Raw genomic sequence first — 21855 nt, 5'->3', positions numbered from 1 at the left:
GCCGAGGACACATGGAAAGACAGAAGAAGGTTTCTTTTGGACAAAACAGCAATGGCAGGGGGGCTGCTGAACCCAAACAGAAGGAGGAGGAAATGATTTTGCTTCCTACTGTGATGTGTCAGAAAACCCACAGGACTGCCCAAGGCTGGGAAGGCACAGGACAGCTCAGCTGAGGACCCCGGCAGCTTGGAGGAGACAGTTCTCTCATTTTTCTCTAACCAAACTTACACTTTTCATTCCTTACATCTCTGGCCCTTACCGCTTCACACCTTTCAGATCTACCTCCTGCCTCCTAGGAAAGGGGCAAAGGGAACTTTTCTCACTTTGGCAACAGGTAAACAGCATGGCAGGATGGGGAGGGGGAACAATTTCCACTTGATCCTTAGTAAAGGCTTTCTCCTTGGCTGAGTGCACACTCTGGGGACTGCTGTCCTTTCCCTGCTTCCCCCTACAACCATCTCTGCCACCACCCCCCTTCCCCCCCTTGTTATCTGTCAGTAAACAGTAATTAAAGATGTGGCCTGCTTGATAAAGCTCCCGCCCGCCCTCACACGGTGCTGCCCTCTTGGACGTGTCTAATTAAAATCCTGATGAGAAGATGAAGAAATCCCAGCAGCTGGGAATCTGCTGACTCTCCCTGCGCTCGGCCTCTTCATTACTGACGACGAGGCAGAGAGATATAAAGGACCCCGGGAAACGCTCCGGCAGACCAATCGATACAGCCTTTTGTGGGACGTGACGGACTGCTCCGGCCTGCCTTTTGAACTGTGCGGATGATGAGGATGCTGGAGCGTGGCTCACTGCGCAGGGCTGCTGGGGCAAGACTTCCCCACTCATCCTGCTGTGGTGCTGCTCCTGGGAATGGCACCCAGAGCCCCTGCAGCTTGGCAGCCCCTCACACCACACAGAACTAACACAGCTATAGCAGCTGGGGGATTTACGTGTCCCCCAGCAACCCAAGCTCCAGAAATCATTGCTTGTAGTACCAGAACACTGCCAAAGCTCTACCCACACCATCACTTCTGCGCAAAGACAGTGTGCACGCGTGCACGTACGCTGCAAAACGCTAAAAACCAGCACAGACCTACCCTGAATGAAGCCAGCACCAAGTGCACACCATTATGTCCACACAGACACTCATGGGAACAGCACGTTTTCACTCCACTGCCAGGATTTTGTGCTAAGGTGAAGTTCCTGGTATGCACAAAATAAAACAGCAAAGGTTTACACGAAGTGCACAGCAATATCATCATCGTGAATCACCGTAACCCTATTTAGACAAACTTCACTTCATGTAAATACACCAGCTAAATGGTTTTATTCTTGTGGGTTTTTTTTTTTTTCTAATATGAGACTAGTTTTACATGGAAATAGGCACATTTTCACTGGCACACTCATGTTTATCCAAAATACAAGCAATGAATTTGCTTAGTTTCAAAATGAAAGAAATGGTAAAGGAATGGAAGTAGACTTATATTTTCTAAAGTTTAGAAGTATATTTCAGGCACCTGCTTCCGCATCCCTTTTGAGCATGCCCAAAGCAGGTACACTCATCCTGGGGACTAGGATCATGTGCAAGAACGGGGTGTGCATATGGTTCCAAATACAAGTGCATTGTGCATGTAGGAAAAGCGTGTTCCACATGTGGAATCATAAAAAAAAAAGTGAGCTTTTGAGTTCACACCTCCTGCTCCACAAACCACTACTGCTCATGCAATCAGCATCAGTCCAGCAACAGCTGGTGCTCTCAGGGTCCCAGCTAGGTCCTTGGAACCTATCCCACCCCCCCCCAAAAAAAAAAAAAACAAAAACCAAAAAACTCCAAAACAAAACAAAAAAACTCAGTTGTTTTCTTTCCCAGCCCCTCAAATTTCATTACCTTTCTAAACCACATGGATTAAAAAAATTACAAAAAAGTTGAAAAGTAAATTTCCTTAAAAACTCAGAAAGTAAGTAATGCCTATGTTTATTATTTTCCAAATTGCCACGATCCTGCCCCACTGTTGTCAGTAAGCCCCCAGGTCTAAAGAGAAACCATATAACAAATCGTTCCTGGACTGGTTTAATACTGAGTTAAACTTGTGCAAAAAAAATAAATAAATCCCAAAGCATTTCAAAACAAAACAGTCCATCGCACAACGTTATCCGTAACAGCAAGAAGAGGTCAACCAAATGCAGAAGCAACTTGACCAAAGGTAAAAGCTCAGGAGTGCTACTAAGAAGGCACTTTGGAGATTGCTCTGGAAAAGATGAGTAAAGAAGGGCAGCAGAGGGGAATCCTGGTGGAAATGGTGGCAGCAGCACTGTTGCAGGGAAGCTCACAGCCTCTCCTGGCCCTGCAGCCTCCGTTGGCATGAGATGGTGTCGTGCAGAACAAGACAGCAGCACTGAGTGCACAGAGCTCTCCGTGCAATCCCCGCCTGTCCCAGTACCTGTACTTGATGGAATGACACATTGCTGCAGCAGCTAATAAATAGAAGTAATTTGATTAGCTTTCCCTAACTAGCGATAAGATCCTGACAAACCCTTTTTAATGCGTTTCTGGAGCAGGATGAAATTGTTTCATTTGGCGAGCAGGGCCCCACGGGAGTTGCCTCCAAGCTCCTTTAGTGAGAGGTAAAAATATGCCAATCATTAATGAGGGGAGAATTACGGAGACTTTAATGCAATCAGAAAAGAGGAGCCCTGAGGCAGCTGGGGAATAAAACCTGCCCTTAAATCAGAGGCAGGCAGCTGGAGCATGGAAATAAAGGCATACACAAGCATGTACATGCACACACACATACCTACCGCACACAGAGATCGTGTACAGCTGCTGAAAATACACTGGGAGATTTGCCTAGGCAACAAATACCCATCTCAGCAAATGGTATCCATCTTCACCAAAAAACAGTCGTAAAAAAAAATAATCACAACAAGCTACATCCACCTGTCACACACACACAGTGCAGGAGGGGACCACTGTTCGTGCAATCCCCACACTCTCACACACACAGAACTGCAGTTTCCAACATTTCAAACCAAAGCCTTTTGTGGAGGAGGCATGTTGGCTGCTTGGGCATCAAGCAGCAGCAGCGAGGCGGCTTTGCCAAGTGGAAGGGTGCCTCTCTCAGGGCCAGACTTGCTGCATGCACACAACATGTCCAAACCCCTTGATCTGTCCTCCAACCAGGGCGCTTATGCCAGAGGCAGCATCTACTGTGGATGTTGAAAGGCAGCTCCTCCCGTCCTCTCCCCACTCCCTCCTCACCCACTTCAGTGAATTCCCTTCCTCAGGTGAAACAGCTCTTACATGAATCCTATAACTTTTATTCTGAAGCAAACCAGAAGTCTTCAAGCTGCTGGCATTTCCCCTGGCACTGCGGCAGGCAGGAGCTGGGGCAGACACGAGTGGCCTGGCTGGCTCTGATTTTGCAGGTGTCTATGTTCTTTCAGAAATTCCTTTTCTGACAGACAGCATCCCATCCTTCTGCAGCAATGCTCTAACTCCACCCAACAGAATACAAATGGCTGTGTCAGCACAGACCATCCCAGAGAACACTAGCTCCCAGTTTAATGGGGAAAAAAAAAAAGCCAGGACGGCTTTTTCTATTCTCTCTTCCAGATCCTCCACCTTGTTTACTTGAAAATAATGAGCAAGAGCACTGGGATGTCAAACACCAACCACCTTTCCTCTCCCATATACATGAAACATGATGCCACAAGGTCCAAACATGCAGTACTTTTTCCCTAGTTTGAGTTAACACTAAAAAATAGGGGAGCAACTGAATGATTGGTGAGAACAACAGGAAAGTCAATACTTAATTTTGGCCTTAAAACACACACAAGGAGCTGCAAGACAAGTATTTCTTCCTTGCAAAACCCCTGTATTATAGTGAGAGTACCTGTAGCACCCCTGCCCTCTGCTAGATGGAATGACTGTCCTGCCTAATGTGCACTGTAAGGCTTGTATTGAGAAAGCTAAGCTAATTCTTCTGACAGAGACGTTATCAGACACCTCTGCCACAAAAAGGCTGTGCTTCTATACCATATTCTCACATACACCAGATAACTGTGGGATGAGAACGCTGGTGTGACTATTAGCCGTTTAATCCTACAAAGGAATTACAGTCACCAAGACAGAGTAAAAGATGAAGGAAAAGTAAACAGGGGTAAACAGGGGCCTGTCCTGAGACACAGAGCTTGAAGCTCAGCATGTAAGTTAAGGTAGGCAGCTGGCAAATGCGTATCAAGGACAGAGCTGCACGTCCCACTGCTAAATGAGCACAGAACACCCAGTCGTAGGTGAGGGGGCTTCATGTCCCCTCAAAAACAGCTCCTGACTGCTTGAACCATGCAATGATGGGCACCTAGAGCAGTACAGAAGAGCTCCCTGTGGCTGAAAGTTCAGAATGAAAAACATCTCAGAAGGTCAGAAAACCTCAAAGGTTCTCCCAAATTCTCTCACGCTCCTTCCCAAGACTGAAAGGATCAAAGCTGCTGTTGGGCACATCACTCAGCCAGACTGCATTCCCCTGAAAGACAGAGAAATCACCTCCTAGAAACAGAAACAAGTGAGATGACCCTTGCACAGAAACCATCAAGACTGTAAAAACTGGGTAACAGGGAATTCAGCATTGTGTTAGCACAAGGCTTTCTAACATTTAGAAATCATATTGCTGCCCTTTTGGGATTGGGGCCAGTTTTGATCTGAAGCTCCAATTGAATTCAGTGATTTCTTATGGTCAAGAGGTTTAGGCCATTCAAGATAATAACTAGGCTCCCTCCATGGATGCATTCCTAGGCGATCCAGGTCTTACTACAGTCACAGTCCAGCCCAGCCTAGCCCAGCCCACAGCAGAGCAGCTGTACTCGACAGCCTCCTCCGAGCAGCAGGCAGAGGTCTGAGATAGTGTGTCCTGGTTCCAGTTAGGACAGAGTTAATTTTTCCTCATAGTAGCTGGTAGGGTGCTATGTTTTGGATTAGGATGAGAAGAGCGCTGATAACATGCTGATGTTTTAATTGTTGCAGAGCAGTGTTTACACCAGGCCAAGGACTTTTCGGCTTCTTGCTCTGTCCTGCCAGCGAGCAGGCTGGGGGTGCAGCAGGAGCTGGGAGGGGACAGACCCAGGACAGCTGACCCAAACTGGCCAAAGGGGTATTCCATACCATCTGACGTCATGCTAAACAATATATAGGGGTGGCTGGCCGGGGTGGGGGGCCGGCTGCTCGGGGATAGGCTGGGCATCGGTCAGCGGGTGGTGAGCAATTGCATTGTGCATCACTAGTTTTCTTACACATTATTATTATTAATACTATTATCATTATCACTATTATTATTATTATTGTTATTATTATGTTCCTGTCTTAATAAACTGTCTTTATCTCAACTCACAGGCTTCACTTTCCCGTTTCTCTCCCCCATCCCAGAGAGGGAGGGGGGAGGGTGAGTGAACGGCTGTATGGTGTTTAGCTGCCGGCCAGGGTTAAACCACAACATAGTGTCACACAGTGTGGCTCCACATACAGGACTGCCTCACTGCAAACAACTTCTCATCCTGGTTTGTTATGATTAAAAATGCACGTCACCCAGCAAGGCCTTGGAGTGGAACCCAGCTGGAAATTGGATCATTAATATTCCTTCTCATGCCCATTGCCACAAATTTCTTACCTCCCCAGAAGCAATTGCTAATGATGCAACAATTTAGGGTCTTGGACTAAAAGTGAAGTCAAGACTAAACTGTCCATTGTTACTCCAGTTCATCCATCTTTGCCCATATCCTGACATCCCATCAATCTTATGCCAGCGTGCTGCATGTCAGATGTCTTTCAGCCCTTTCAAGTGCCTGTTCCCAATTTATTTACCAAAAGGTCTTTAGCTTCCTAAAGCATCAAGAACGAGATTCCAGATGATCCTCATTCCTGAGCAGCTGGAAACACAAGGAAAGAAAATGGTTTGTTCAAAAGTTTCTTCCACTGTGTGTCTGGCTCTAACCCTTGGCCAGCACACCTTCCACACCATTAAGGTGCTGTTCAAGGGCTGGAGCAAAAAACGCAAAGCAAGTGTAGGACATACCACACAATTGAGAATCCCACAGATGTACAAATGGGGATATACCATTTTTAACAGACAGGGTTATGTATATGAGTTCACCTCAACCCCATGTGCTGTTACTGCTGTTAACTCACTACGTGTACCTCTCACAGCTTGTCCAACTCCCTCATCACTGCTACAACAACCCTTAGGTTCCAGATCCAGAAGCAGGACACAGAACAAGTGATTGAAATCCCCTGATAGCCATTGTGCTCACTCACAGGCCCATCTGAGCCTTTCCCTGTATAGTGTTTACGTTGGACAGCAAGAAGCACAACACAACCAAGACTACACCACTGATCATGAAAATAACAATAATGATATCAAGACATTTTCTCCTGGGACTCTAGCATCACCACTGTGGACTGCTCACGCACATTGGTACAGGGCAGAGGAAGTTTATTCTTACTTGTCAGCTGAGCTGACATTCATTTGGCTGCAGGCAGCACAGCCTCGAAGAGGATGAATGCCTGGCTGAGAGGTGGAGAAGCCCGTCAGACAGCAACTAGCACAAGGGAGCTGGGAAAACAGCACTGGTCACAGGAATCAGGTCACAGGAATCAACTATAAGTTCTGCTGCAAACATCTATTAAGCCTCCAGTGTCTCAGACAACTACCCCAGAAGCATCTGTCTCCCTGTAAGCATTTTGCGTCTTAGGTGGCTAAAAACTCTTTGGGAAATTTTTGAAATTTGCATCATGCTGAGGACTTGCTCCATGTGCCTCTTCATAACACCACTGCACCACAAATAGCTCCAGAATGGGGTGTTTACTAATACAGTGCTGTAGTTTAATGGGAAACTGCTTTTGCCACCTTCGGATTTGTACGTTTGACACCTGCACTTTGATGTTACTGGTTCTTTTGTTTACTTCATGCCAGAAATAATAATTTTCAGTGAAAAAAACAAAACTTTGGCAGTAAAATGCATAGGTACGTTACCAGCCATCTCACTGCAGGAACGTGAATGGTGACAGTACCAGAGTGACGAGCTCAGTGAACGTACACAGCAGTAACAGCTCTAAGTGATCTGGAAAAGGAGCTGTCCTATCAGTCCAATTAGTGTAGCCAACACCAATATGAGATGTGGACAAAGGAAGAAAAAAAGAAGAACCAGTGGGTCCAGAAATATATGACTTGTCCTACCTACTTCAAACGCATACCTATTTCAAAAAAAACAACCAACCTAAACAGCTTACTGGGCCACACCACGGACATTTCCGTATTACTTTCAAGTAATCAGTAATCACCACCTCTGCCTATTCCCTTTAGCAGCTCCTAGCAGCTGCCTGCATCTCAGCCTAGTGGTCTGTTCACAAGGGCAGAGCCTTGGTTGCTACTGGAAGCCAGCAGCGCCCCAGTGAAGTCAAAGCTACAGCCCACACGAAGGTGGGTAAGTGATTAAAGGTATTTTAAGGAGACAATAGATAGGAAGAAAGCTCTGCCGCAGATTTGTCAGCTCCTATTTGTGTGGAATAAACACAGCACAGCAGACTCCACACAAGGACTGGTGACTTCTCGTGCATCACTGAATGCCACAGACTGCTGGGTGTGGGCAGCTGAGTCATTCAACCTTATCTCAAGGCTGCAGCCTCAACTTTTTCTACTCAGACTGAAAGACAACCCCTGGGTCCTCCTCACCCACCAAGCCTCAGCCTCCCCGACATTCCTGGGACCAGGTTATGTGCTACATGCCTTTGCAGGATGCCCCCTCTGTGAACACAAGGGCAGAGCAGAAGGGTGCACTCAGTAGTCCTGCTGAGGGAGCACTGTCTGCCATGCCACAGATTAACACCCTCCTCAAATTATTAAGGGGGGACAGAGGGGAAAAAAAATCTCAAATAGTTTCTCCTTTCCTGCCAATTGTCCCCATCTTCTACCTCAATCCTGGCTGGATTCCCCCTTCCCCCTGTCCTCAGCTAGCACCGCCAGGCTCAGTCCTCCTCACCCTAGCCCCCCCTCCCCAAGGACAAGCAAAGTTATTACAATAATGAATTAGCCAGGCTGCTTACTGCTGCCAGTGGCGAAGGCAATTATCCCACTCCACGTCCCCAGCCACCGCTCAGCTCCCTCATAAAGAGAGGCTTTTGGGGCCGCTTTGTGCTTTGATTGGAAATGAAGAGATTGCTAATTAGGGAACCCCTGCTGGGATCGGGCTGGCAGGAACAATGGTGAAACGGACGGAGCACACGTCCATTTAGAGAGGGGTGGGGGGAGAAGAGAGAAATGTGAGCTCCTCTGTAATGTAGTGCATCCTCTGCTCATGCCATAAACAACAGGGCAGACAATTTTATAGAGCTTTTCACCTTTTAAAGCATGCTAATTTGTTTATAGGAAGCGATAATTTGGTGTGTGTTTGCATAGGTCAATGCCTGTAGTTTCTGTGTACAGTATGGATTGATGCATGCATACATACACACAGTCATTTCCAGAGAGGCATTTCCTTAAAGAGTGTGTCTACACAGCTGACTGTGTATTTCTTGTCATTTGCTGAGCGGCATGCATCAATCCTGCATTAACAGGGGAAGATGCGTAGACAAGTCTATTGACGAGTATTAACACAGAATTTAATGCCTGAATTCACAAATCACCAAAGTTGAAAATGACTTACCAAATTAGTCAGTTCACCTGAGGCTTGCCCAGCACCTGCTTCCATTGCTTTGCCCAAGTGCTTTAAATGACAAATAGACCTCCAGAAGGAGAAAATTTCACCATTAAGACAACATTTTCTTAAAACTCCTCTCAATTCAATTGCACTAACTATCCATGGGGGTCACAGAAGCTAAATTCACCTTTCTAAGCTTATGAATTGCCCACAAACGAGTTACAGAAAGCCTCCTTTGCAGCACACAAGCATATCTGCACAGCTTCGTAACACTGCACCAACAGCCCTCATATATGTAACATGCTCATGTTTTGTGCTCTAGTCACTTTTAACCGCTGTCAAACAAAAAAAAAAATCTCCCCCAACAGATCAACATGCAAATCATACCACTTATAAAATACAGCCTGTCAACAAGAGCAAATGCCTCACCTTTTGTGCAAAGCTGATAGAAGCAGCTGGAGCCTATCCTGCATTGCTCAGTTAACTAAGTAAATCCATCAGGGAAGGACACAAGTACCATGTAAAACTGGAAGTATAGTTTTCATCCCACATATTTGCCTTGCCATACAGGAAATTTGCATATTGTTGATTAGCATTAGGTGACTTATGCAAGGTAAAGCAAATTTCACATTTTAAGCTTGAACTTACATTTCAGAACTCCCTTGTAGATACTGAAGCATTTGAACTATTCAAGTGTGCTTTTCCCTGAAAACATCCTCGGTAAAGCACAAGTCTTAACAGAAAGTGAGCACTAAAGGGTGGAAACATGGTTGAACTGAAAATGACTTTCAAATTCATAGACTATTTCTCCCTGCTGTTTGCTCACCTCTAGTGTTTATATCCTTCAAACAGTTGTAGGTAGTTTTCATGTTCCCTTCTTAGTCATCACTTAGCCAAGCTCCACATATTTAGTTCTTTTGATCTTCCCTCATAAAAACAATCCCTCCAGCTCTGTCATCATTTTTGTTGTTCTTCTCTTACTACCTTCCAAGTTTTCTCTGCATTTTTTTTGCTTCTAGTGCCCAGAGCTGAAAGTCTCACCAGAGCGGTACAAAGCAGAAACACCACATCATTGCTTCATGATGTCCTGCCTCCATACAATACTGTCAAGTCTCATGGAAAGGCCAACATTTGCGACCTGCCCACTTTTTTTGCCTTGGTCTGAGGTGCTGTAACATCAACTCAGATTGGACTTGCTAGTCACCACCATTCCCCCTCACTCTTTCACTCAGTTCTCCACTGTGTTCTACTTACCTGAGGAGTATTTCCCTTCAAGTAGGTACAGCCTGAAAGGAAAATCCTGTGTCAGAACCATGCTTAGGGTTGCATTAGTTTGCTGACAACCCTGTATTTACCCACAGCACGTACAAAACCTGACCACTTAAAAGCAAGGAAACATCCATCTAAGGACATCAAGGGCCAAGTTGTAATGTGGTATACGCTAGCAGAGCTTGTTAGGTTTCACCACAGCTGTGCTGGTTTACACCAGCTGAGAAGCTATTTCCATAAGTCTTAGACTGGCCATATCACAAACAATCACATTATTCAGAGAAAGTACAAAGAAAAGCATATTTCACCCCAGCAGCTGCAATTCTCATGCACGAAGCCCCATTACCTTGATTTCATAATCCAAGTATTTTCTTTTTAGGGATATGGCTATAGTGAGTGTATTAACAATTCAACATATCTACCAACTGGTACCGGAATTCTTTGTTAAAGCATTTAAAATTGCTCTCTTGACAGCAAGACTCTAATTTGGAAAAAAGAGATTCATTCACAGGGTCTGATTTTGACTAGCCTAATATCCTAGTGAAGGTGGATGAAAGGAGGTGGCCTTCTCATCGCATTATAGTAGGCAGGTCGGGGTAGTCAATGGAAGAGATAATCAAATATTGTAAAATCCTGCAAGACGGAAGCAAACCCATTCCCTCACGCACCTAACAATGGGCTACTAGTTCTGATCTTATATGAACTCATTCTCTTTCAGAGCACAACTTGCTTGAAATAATTCAGTTCTTAACAACCGTTCCTGTGCAAAAGGAGCAAGTATGAACATAGCAGTACCCAACCCAGGATTTCTTCCCCATATTCTTCCTGGAGCAACACAACTACATTCTGCCACATGCAGTATGGGCAAAGGCCAAAGTCTCTTAGGGCATACTGAGTTTCTTTCTCTGGGAGATTTTAATATAACATTTTCATTTGAAAATTACCAAGCAAAGAACCACATCTCTTCCCCCCCGCCCCGCAGAAGTGTAGATATCCCTTTAATTTCATAAAGATAACACCTGTTACATTCAAAGAGCATAAAACTTTGTTGTCCTTGCCTGTTTTTCTCCTTTAGGAGTTTGGCTCTTACAAATCAGATTGTAGGAAAAAAAAAAAGTCTCTCTACATAGGCTGCATCTATGCTTTAATCCACATCTGGTGCTGAAAGAGGAGATCCCACTGTCCTTCCCACCCCACTTATTCATTCCCACATTTGTCCTGTGTCCCTTAAAATCATGGAATATCCTGAGTTAGAAGGGACACACGAGAAACATGGAGTCCAATGCCTGACTCCACACAGGCCAACCTAAGAGTTAAATCATATATCTAAAAATGTTGTCTAAACACACTTTTTGAACACTGACAGGCATGGGGCTGTGACGACTTCCATGGGAAGCTTGTTCCAGTGCCTGCCACCCTCTCAGTGAAGAATTTTTTCCTAATATCCAATCTGAGCTTCCCTGTATGCAGTATTGCATTAAGCAAAGTAGTGCCAGCAGGTCAAGGTAGGTGATCCTTCCCATCTACACAGCACTGGTAAGGCCACATCTGGAGTGCTACATCCAGTTCTGGACCACCCAGTACACAAAAGACACGGATGTACTGGAGATAGTCCAATGCAGGACTGCCAGGATGCTGAAGGGACTGGAGCACTTCTGCTGTGCGGAGAGGCCGAGAGAGTTAGGACTGTTCATCCTGGAGAAGGGGAGGCTCAGGGGGATCCCATCAATGTATATAAATAGCTGAAGGGAGGGTGCACAGACAACAGAGTCAGGATCTTTCTAGTGGTACCCAGTGCCAGGACAAGAAGCAATGGGCACAGACTGGAACACAGGAAGCTTCCCTCTCAGGAAGCACTTCTGTGCTGTGCAGGTGATGGAGCACTGGCACAGGTTGCCCAGGTAAGCTGTAGAGTCTCCCCTTTGTGGAGATCTTCAAAAGCCACCTGGACATGGTCCTAGGAAACCTGCTCTGGGTGTCCTGGCTCGAGGAGGGGATTGGACCAGATGACCTCCAGAGGTCCCTGCCAACCCTAACCTTTCTGTGATGCTCTGATCTTATCACTGGTCGCCAGAGAGAAGAATCGGCTTCAGATCCCCCTTGCGAGGAGGTTGTACACAGCAATGAGGTCACCCCTTAGTCTCCTCCAAGCTGAAGAAACCAAGAAACTCTCCTCATAAGTCACACCCTCTAGTCCTTTCACCATCTTCACTGACCCTCCTTCAGGCACATTCTAATATATTTTTTTATGTCCTTATATTATGGAACCCCAAACTACACCACAGTACTCAAGGTGAGCCTACACCAATGCCAGGTATAGTAGGACAATAATTTGTTTCCACCAGTTGACACACATGAATTTACAGCTCAGACTGAGGAGGTGATCTGAGTTAAAAATGCGAAAAGGGTAGTTTAATTCAAACTGACCACAAGACAGATTACTATAAGCCCAGGTGTACATGACATATGGTCTCCATGTTGCTAATACACTTTCACAGCTGCTGTAATGTCAGATACTTTACTTATGTTTGGGGTATTTTTCTTTTAAAATTTCCATTTTTGTGCAGGTAAATGATGACGTGGTTGAGACAGAAGGAGACTGAAAGACATAATTACTGAATTAAAAAGCATGATGCTGTCAGCCCAGTACTTGCTGGAAACAAAGACTATCCAGTGAGAGATCTGAGAAGCATAATAAATTTAATTCCAAGAACAGTCTAAGGAGTGACCTGATCTAATTGTAAGTGGGGGGGAAATTTAATAGTAGAGTTCTTTAATCTAGCTTTAAAAGGATGTAAGACAAGACTATTCCTAGTATCCAGAACTAGACAAATTCCACTTTGCAATAAAGAGCATGTTTTCATTTTTAAATGGCAGGAACTGGCCACTGGGATAACATGCCATGAGGCATTCTGGATAATCTATCACAATATCTTTAAATCAAGGCTGTGTGTCTCTCTAGAAGATGTTGATGTTGAGAAGGTAACAGATCACTACAGGAGTTACAGCACCAAAGCAGTGTGTGTCTACCCTAAACTCTGTTTAGATTCCTTTTGATTCTTTAAGAGTTGTAGAAAGCAAGACAAATGTATACAAATACAGCGCCTGCTTTGTTCTGTTGAAACCGTTCACTAAGAAGCGTTTGTGTTGTACTATCCAGAACTTTTTGGTTCCCTAGAAGCTTCAACAAAGAAGAATCACAAATGGTTTTTATAAAGCAATTTCTTATACATTATAATAAACAAGTGGCCATTTAAATCTGTTCATGTCTTGATTTTTATTTTATTTAAGACCTGCTTTATTTTAAAATTTTATTCAAGCTTCATAGAGTAAGCTGCCTATAGGAAAAATATATTTTATAAATCTACCACATCAGGGTTACAAAATGAGGGAAGAGAGCTGCCCGTCAAACAGCCAACACCACTGCTACTCTGCCCAGGTTTGCCTTTACTGCTACAATATGCATTTTTAATATGGGAGCATTGGAAGCCTGAAGTCAAGCCATGGACTCTGCTGTGACACATGCTCATAAACAGGAGAGGAAAACTTTGCTCTTCGAACTTCATATACTCTGGCTAACCAGCCACCGATCTAGTTTTAACAGATAAAACAAATCTATCCTTTAATTTCAAGTGACTATAGCCATGTTCCATTAGAAGAGACTGTCATAGTATTGAGATAATATTTCTCTATTTTTCTCTATTAAGTTGCAATGTACTATTCTACTGCCTATTGAAGGCCTCTTAAAGCCACACACTGTTGTTCTCCAACTAGCCCTCTGGTTTGTCATACCAGGCTGCTCTCAAAAACTGCTCACCTCTCCTTTCTGCAACATCTCTCAAACCTTAGCTTCTAAAACAATGCTAGCAAGACTCGCTTTCCTACTACAACTTACTGCCCCTTGGCTCTTAGTAAAATTTATAGTGCCTTTTCTCCAAATGGATCACAACCACCTTTACAGATTGTACTCTTCCATAATGGTTACCAAGGACTAATTACGTTCACCCCATCACTCACCTGGAAAGAGAGGATGTTACAAAAGAAAAACACTGAATCCCCTGAATATTTTTCTAGAGCTTTCTTACTCTGAAATTAGATTCTTAAATATGCTAAATATTCTAGCCGAATACAGTGAGGTGTCTTTTTTTTTAATCACTTGCAGAAACAACTGATGGTAGGGGAAAAAATCCTTCATGACATGGTTAATTTTTTAGGAACCCCCAGTCATACTTACTCGTTTGAAAAACTACGCTAGCATAGCCTGGGGGAAGAGGAGACAGCAGCTGTAGGGGTAATATGTGTTCTCAGTTTCAAGTACCTGACTGAAGAAGCAGTCCCTGAATCCTGGCAGATGCAGACTTCCATTGCAGAGCTTTATTGATGCACCCACCATGGCTGCAGAGAGGCTGGCCCGGACCGCAGGTGTACGACTTGCCACATGGCAGCCTCTGGAAAAAGGCCTTCTCCAAGCTCGAGAGAGAATGTCCTCCTGCCCATAAAGAACTGCTACCTGCAGCCTTGCACCCTGGCTTAGAAGACAGGTTTAAGGTATGGAAGGGAATCACGAAACTCAAAGAGCAAAACCTTTCCAAGAGAAATATAATAAAAGTTACAGAGCAGTGCAAGAGACTGATGCAAAGTGCTACTGGGGGCAAAAAAAAAAACATTTAGTTTTGTTGAGGAAAGGAGGATTTAGAGATAGGATTCAAGTCCAAGGAGTATTGAAGAGTGGAAACAGCAAGGAAGGAAACAAGAGGAAACTAGAGAGAAAAAAAAGAGAAGAAATTAAGACAGAATTTAAACCAAGTAACCAGTAAACATTCTGTGGTAGCAGAAGGACTCAAGCTGTAGGACTGTCATCCCAGCAAGGCATGGAAGAAAGTTGTGCAAGCAAAGCAAATCAGACAGAATAAAAAGGACTGAAAGCTAAGAAGCTTTTTCCACCTCTGACTGCTGTGATTCTACATCCCTGAACAGCTGGGAACCATAGAAGAGGTAGAGCTACTGTCACAAAATATCTGTAGAAAATACAGGACCAACACTTCCCCCAAATCAGTAGCACGTTACTGACAGAAACAGCTTTCCATACTCAGAAAAGATTACAGGCTTCTCCTTTAAGGGACATTTAAGAAGGGAGTATTTTTTTCTTCCCTAATGATAGGAGAAGGAAGTGAAGGAGGTCAGAGTTCTGCAGACCTCTTTGCACTCCCTGTGGTCTAGTTAAGGAGACTTAAAAGGATTCAGATTAACTGGGGTGGCTTTGTCGATTACACACAGAGAAGAAAATGACCCCGTGTGGTAAGTGTTTCCAGGACAGCTGCTCCGTTGGTGAAACACTGCTGCATTCCAGAAATAAACTCCTACAGTCAAATTAGCAGCTCGAGCCCTCTCTCTGCAGAAACGTGCCTTTACCGAAGTTGCAGCAGTTCCCAGATGAATGGGAAACCAGCAGCATAAATTCCTGCTTGGCTCAACTTTTAAATAGTAAATGGTGCAAACATATTTTTGTACAATATCAGTCTATAGTCACATAATTGCCCCACATTATTGATGGGCTCAAAAAAGAAAAAAAAAAGGAAAATTGGGAATACTTCTGGCTGGGTTGGAGAGCTACAGCTAGCATGGTTCCCCACCAGTCCAGGCCTGTCATGAGTTTTTCAGGTCTGAGCAGTTATCAGGACTTCAGCGTAAGAGATCTGGGTTTTGACTCCAATGTGGATCAGTACCTAGCGATGCAAAGTATAGTAGAAACATGTAAAAGAATATCAACATTTGAACCAAGACAGGAGGCACTGTTGCCCCCTGCCTGGCCTTCTCTTGCTCCCCAGAAAGTAATGCAGAGCTGCCCTCTCACTACAGAGGTGACTTCCGGGCTGTGAAAGAGAAATTTGCTCAGAAGCCCCAAGGCACTCACTCAAGTTTTACTGAAGACATACATTAAGCAGCAAAACTACTTGACACAGCTTCCAAGTTTACACAGGTTTACAGATGGCTACATTGGAGAAGACTCATGCAATCCTTGGGGGGAAGGAAAGAGCCAAAACACCAAACTACAATTTTCAACAGATAACGGCACTTTTTCAGTGCTCTGGGCTCACAAGGTAGGCGTTGGACAAACAGCAGGTTGCTCCATGTAACCACTGAGTGCACAAAAGTTTGCGATCCTTTCCCTTTTTCACACTGGACCCTCAATTTATAAGCAAAATATCTTTTGTTTGTCTGAATGCCTCCTCTGTCAGGTAACCAAGAGCTTTGGGAACATGTGGGAAGATGTTCCCAGATGTTCCACTGCATAAGGAACTGCAGGCCCACCACACCCCCTCACTCACAGATAGGAAAGATGAAGCTGGAAGCATTGCTGTAGTTGCATGGAACAAGCATCAGAATGCAAATAAACTGCTGGCTGTTATAGTATAGTTCCCACTTAACAAATCTTCTCAAGCAGGTGATACAGCAATGCAATGCTCTTCTGACTCAACACACCACCAGACAAAACCCCATTAGGTGACTAAACCTTCTGCAGCCCTATGCAGTGCGGAGCAGAGGATGTTACACAGCTCACAGCTTCAGCATAGTCTGGTATTACACATCCTCTAATCCATTTCCTCTTTTCCTTTGGGCCTTTCTCTGCCCTGCAAATTCCACTGCAAAAGGCACCCAGCCTGGGGGAAGGCACACGGTACTGGTCAGAAAGGGTAAAGTCAGGAAGCATCATTTGTGCTGAGCCTCGCCTCTCTCCCTGACTGCATTCTTGTCTTCACTGCTACTTTCATGGTGGCTTATCTACCCCAGGAACTTCCACAGCTTTGGGAACGTGGCCTGTAACTGTAGAAAACCATTTGAGCGTAAACAAAATATAAATGCTGTATGTTTGTAATGTGGTATCAACATAAATAATTCAGCTACCCGCACTGAGTGACAACACCAGTTCTACTCACAACAGAAGCCATGAGGACAGCCACGCCAGGTGAAGTTCAGAAGTCAGCTAGCTCCATCTTTCATCTCTGATAACAGCCACTAGCACGTGCTTAGGGAAACACTAACAAAGGAGAATGTTGTCCCTGCTCTTTACCTTACTGTGCTTTTATGGCTTAGACTGTTCCCTTTAGACCACAATTTGTATTTTCCACTGATAAGACCACATATTCCATTAATTCCTTGATATCTTCTGGAGTTCACCAATAACTTGCTACTGAATGACGCCAGGGCCAACAAATCCAACAGTTTAATTTTGTGTTATATGAAAAAATACTTCCTTTGGTTTCTTTGAAGTCTGTTTCCTAAGAAATATTTTTTGTTAAAAAAAGAAAATGACTACATTGTTAGAATAAAAAGAGGAAAACACACAGATGTGTACAAAGATATTGTGAATATGTAGCAGAGGCCTCTTCTAGCTAAGGAAGTGGAGGTGCTAATTTTGCAAAGCAAAGAATTAGTCAGGTTTTACACAGTGACATAAAGGGGCATACTTTTTTCTTTCTTTTCTGTATCTTTCAGTTAAGTGCACAGTAAGTAAAGCCACCTGCATTCAAAACAAACCACACTCGCAGCAATGCATTACCACAAATTCCTGTCTCAGTTACCCTCAACTTTCTTATTGCCACAGACTTCATGACTGACTCTGCTCCCGGTAGTCTCTTGTGTTGAATCAGATTGTAGGGTCTTCAGGACAGAAGTGGCCTCGTAAATAAATGCAGCAGCCCCAAGAGTGGGGATTGTGTCATGATATAAACAACAAGGGCAAAATGGAAGCAACAGTCAAAGCTGCCAGCACAACTCGTAGCCATGGACTGAGAGCTAGTTAAACAAAAGTGGAACAGTCACAGCATGAGGTTTATTAAGTAATAGATAATAATTTTACATTACATAATACACAATGTTGCATACTATATTAAACTCAGTACAGTAAGCCTCAAATGTTCAACTACTGATCAAGTCCCAAAATAAACGTAATTATATTATCTTATCCCCCCAACCAACCAAAAGAAAAAAAAAAGTAGCTGGCTTTATGCTTTCTAGTTGCTCCCTGAAACCTTGCAGTCTAGACACTTCTTTCTTTTAAAAGGAAGCTGCAATTTTTCTCATCATTTCCTTTCACATGGTGGAGATGTAAAGTAAAACATCAAGCACAGCAGCAAAGTTGTTGGCAACATCAAAGAAGATGAACTATAGAAATGATATATAGGGTAATTAAATGGCTCTAAGTTATTTGCGTATCTCTATATATAAGCTGGCCTGACTTAATAAAGAAACGTTTCACAATAGCTTTTTTGGCCCTCCTGGCTTTCTGCAAGATGCTGTAATCCACTCCAAATGGGCCCAAGCTTTCACGGCCTTCTGACCTGGCTTTGGGAAGCTGCAGAGACCTGTCCGAGCCTCCTTGTAACACAACAACACATCCAGAAATGGAAAGGGTACAAAGCACATGAGCACAAAGCAGGGAGAAAAGGAGATATGGAGCACGATGAGCAAGCTGCCCTTTTATTTCTGCAAGTGAGAGTCCAAATTTGTAGTCATCAGCAATGGTCTAGCTAAGGCTGTGAGCCAAGCCCAATTTGCAAGCTGACTGCAACTGGTGCCTGAGGGGAAACAGTGTGAGAGCTTCCCCAGCCCACTGTGCTGCAAGGAGGGTCCCACAGCCCAGAAACAGGCAGGAAAGCGTGTGTGTCCCCCCCCCTCCCCCCCCAAAGTCACAGAAGCACCCAACAGACCTTTAGGGCTGCCGCTCCACATGCTGTGCCCTTTGGACATCTGATTCATGCACCTACAGGCATGGGCACAGCTGAGCAGACAGAAAGCTTTGCTCCTGCAGCAGCTCCTGTAGCAAGTCGGTGTTTCTCCATCAACCGCCCTGGTGCCAGAAAGAAATGCCTGACTTCTCAGGGTAGGTTTGAAGCTTCAGTGCAAAGCCCGTGGGGTGTTTCATCACCCCACCACCACCAGCCCATGCACGTGGCTAGAACCACGTTAGCCACTATAAGGCAGTAGCACTTGCTGAGCTGCCTCCCTGCACACGCACATCTCCCTGGGAGCAGACAGACAAGTGGTAAACTTGACACATGTCTAGCACAGGTTTTTTCTGGGATGGGTTAGCAACGGAACAGCTCTGCCTTTGCACTATTCTAGGTAAACAGAGGATGTTGCTGGTACAAAGTGCCTGAAAGTGGCAGGAACAGCATTATCACTTCAGTGCTGTTTCCTGAAGGATCAATAAGCCAAGACAATCAATTCTTCTGGCTAGTCCTTATTCCCCAGGAGAAGCCCCGGCTCTCAGCCCCCATCGTTTAACCCTTCACAAACACACCAGAAGCACCAGTAATTGCATCCTCCTTAAACACACACTACATGAGCCCACGTGCCAGAAGAGACCACAGAGCTGGAAGTAACGTAGCCAGGTGAGCAGGGGGTTGCAGAGAAGAACGGCCCATTACCTCGGCTAAGCAATAACATCTCTATATATTGCCCTTCGAGCACGTCCTTGCATCCAATTTCTTTGTATGGGATAGATTGTCCCAAAGAAACCATAGCTTCAGCTCTCTATCCCCCACTACTTGTCTGTGCAGGGAGTATAGGGCGCTCCCAGGGCACCAGCTGGCACTCACCGAAGGGGGCTGCATAGGCAGTAGATGGCACGGACATTTATTGCAGCCCCAGGGCTAGAGCCTGCTACACACAAAACTGAAGTTTAATCCTATATAGCAGAAAAAGAGCAAGAGGGATGGGGAGAAAGCTCAGGATGATCGGAAAAAAAGTGATTATTTGCACTGTGAAAAAGGGAATAAGGGCTACAGGAAGCAAAACACTGGGCCGTACTAGGAGCCTGCAGTAACACAAAGCATTTTGCTGTGATCATGCAACTCCCCATAGGCCACGGAGAGTGGGCAAGCAGGAACCCCATTTAAGATGGGCAAAACAAATCATCACATCAGTGAAGGGACTCACCTTAGGCTGAACAGAGAGTCTGTGTCAGAGCTAGAATCAAAAAACAACAGTGAAACAAATTGCTTGGTATAAAGATTGGCCATGAATACATTGAAGCACAGAGTTTTCCACCTAAAAAGCAGTAGGGCGTGGGATAGGTTCCTAGAAGGACTCCTGGGGGAAGCATTAGAGAGGATCCTGATGCAAGGAACCCTTTCCTAGCTTTTGTTTCACTCACAAAATCCTTGCAGTCTTCCCCCACCCAAAGAAAGCATTAGCCAATGGTTTTAACTTGAGAGCAGCCCTACTGTTAGGGCTACAGATTACAGGTCCAAGAAGCATGACTGAGAAAATCATATTCACAGGAGCTCTCCAGCAATCTACATGAGTTCACGTCACCACCAAAGAAAGGTTGAAACACCCTATCCTAGGCCATGGGGACTCAATGCAACAGGGAAGAACTTCCTACCCACAGGGAGGCAGTAGAAAGAGCTGCCAATGATAGCAGCTGAGAATTTAAATAACTCAGGAGTCCTGGGGGAAAGAGAAAGGCCTGAGGATGGAGAGTAAAGCAAACAAAAAGAAAGCTGTCTGACAGGCCTGGTGGCAGGCATACCCTCTCTTCTCACCCAGAAAGTCACCCTCCAGGCCCTGTGAGCTTTAGAGGGATGTCGCTGACATGCCTGTGTTTTGGTACGTGGCTCCCGGTCATTTGCTCAGGCCTAGTACAAAGAGGTGATCACGGGAGGCTGGGAAAACGAGAACTTCTGGAGTGCATTTCCTGCTGATCCGGCGAACACAGTTATGAAGAGAGAGAGAGTCCATTCTGAGAGCAGTGTGAAACTCTTGTGAGCAGAATCATTCGCATCTCACATGGCAGAGGGAAAGGAAAGAGCAGCGGCTCCTTAATGAATAAAAATAGCCACGTATGCTTCCCTCTCATACACGTGAGGTTCAGGCTTTGTAGCTTGGCATATGCTTTCCAGTATTCAAATAAGATTTAGTTATGAGTTTTATCCCATTAGAAAGGGTAATTTCCCCTAAAGACACAGCCTTTTTTTTTCCCTAGAGACTTCCAAGCATCCCAAGACTTTTAAAATATCATTACTTTCAAGTCATTGTGGCAAGTAAAATGTGTTCTAAGAGTTTAAACAGTAAAAATGTTTGCTTCCCTGAAATTCCTACACCATTATACAACCATCTTTTAAATAACTGTGGCATGCATGGACAACAACAAAAATACAGTTTTACATAGCTCATGGAAGAGCTGAAAATCAGTTTTCAGTTCCCTAGTTCTTCATAATCTGTATGTATGCCAGGCAAAGCTGCACTGAAACATAACTACCTTCAGAGTAAACAACAGCAGGCCATTCGTAGGATTCAGCATAGCACTGGAAAGGACAAAAAGAGGAGAAGGAAGAGTAATTTGCCTAAAAGTTAATCAGGGGAAATCCAAGTATAAACTACTAGGCCATGGCTACACCAGAACAGAGCAGAAGAAGAAAAGGTTCAGTCAAACAGAAGAGAAACTGGGATGGGAAGAAGGGGAAGGTTGGAAAAAAATGTTATACAGTGTCCAGCTCAGCCACAGAAAGCTCATGTCTCAAAGTGATCTGCTGTGGGTGCCAGTTATTAGAGGGAAAGAACACAGTTATTATGTATTTCAAATGCATTTAATAAAGTACACTCTAGCTGATGGTGCTCTCCTCAGCAGGTCCAGGCACAGAGCACAAAGAGAAACGGGCCTCAGGCATTCACATCAGGTCGCAGTTTTAAATAATTTTTCAACTAGGGCAAGGTGCCAATTCTTACCTCAAGGTGCTGCACCCAGATAGACATGTCAGCAAAAACACAAAGTTCAGTATATAAAGGATGACCACCAATACACATGGCTCCAGAAACAAACAGGAACTGATTTTTTATTTTTATTTTTTGCCAGAGTTTACCACCTATGAAAAATAAACCCGGAGCTTCATCTCAACTAGAGTC

The 21855-nt window shown here is 44.6% G+C and overlaps 1 protein-coding gene across 6 annotated transcripts in view; it reads right to left on the bottom strand.

Moving 5' to 3' along the window:
- The window catches only part of ESRRB (estrogen related receptor beta), a 170839-nt gene that overhangs the window by 105260 nt on the left and 43724 nt on the right, over positions 1–21855 (bottom strand). Inside the window, exon 1 of one of the 6 annotated variants that reach the window (XM_013185579.3) lies at positions 1089–1174. The exons of the other annotated variants lie outside the window; for them this stretch is intronic. The gene's annotated coding sequence lies outside the window, so the exon portion shown is untranslated. Of the gene's footprint in view, positions 1–1088; positions 1175–21855 lie in introns of those variants that run through there. 6 annotated transcript variants of the gene reach the window in all.

The sequence above is a fragment of the Anser cygnoides genome, chromosome 5 (assembly GCF_040182565.1).
Source record: "Anser cygnoides isolate HZ-2024a breed goose chromosome 5, Taihu_goose_T2T_genome, whole genome shotgun sequence".
Taxonomy (NCBI): Eukaryota; Metazoa; Chordata; class Aves; order Anseriformes; family Anatidae; genus Anser; species Anser cygnoides.
This window is presented reverse-complemented; position numbering and strand designations above follow the sequence as displayed.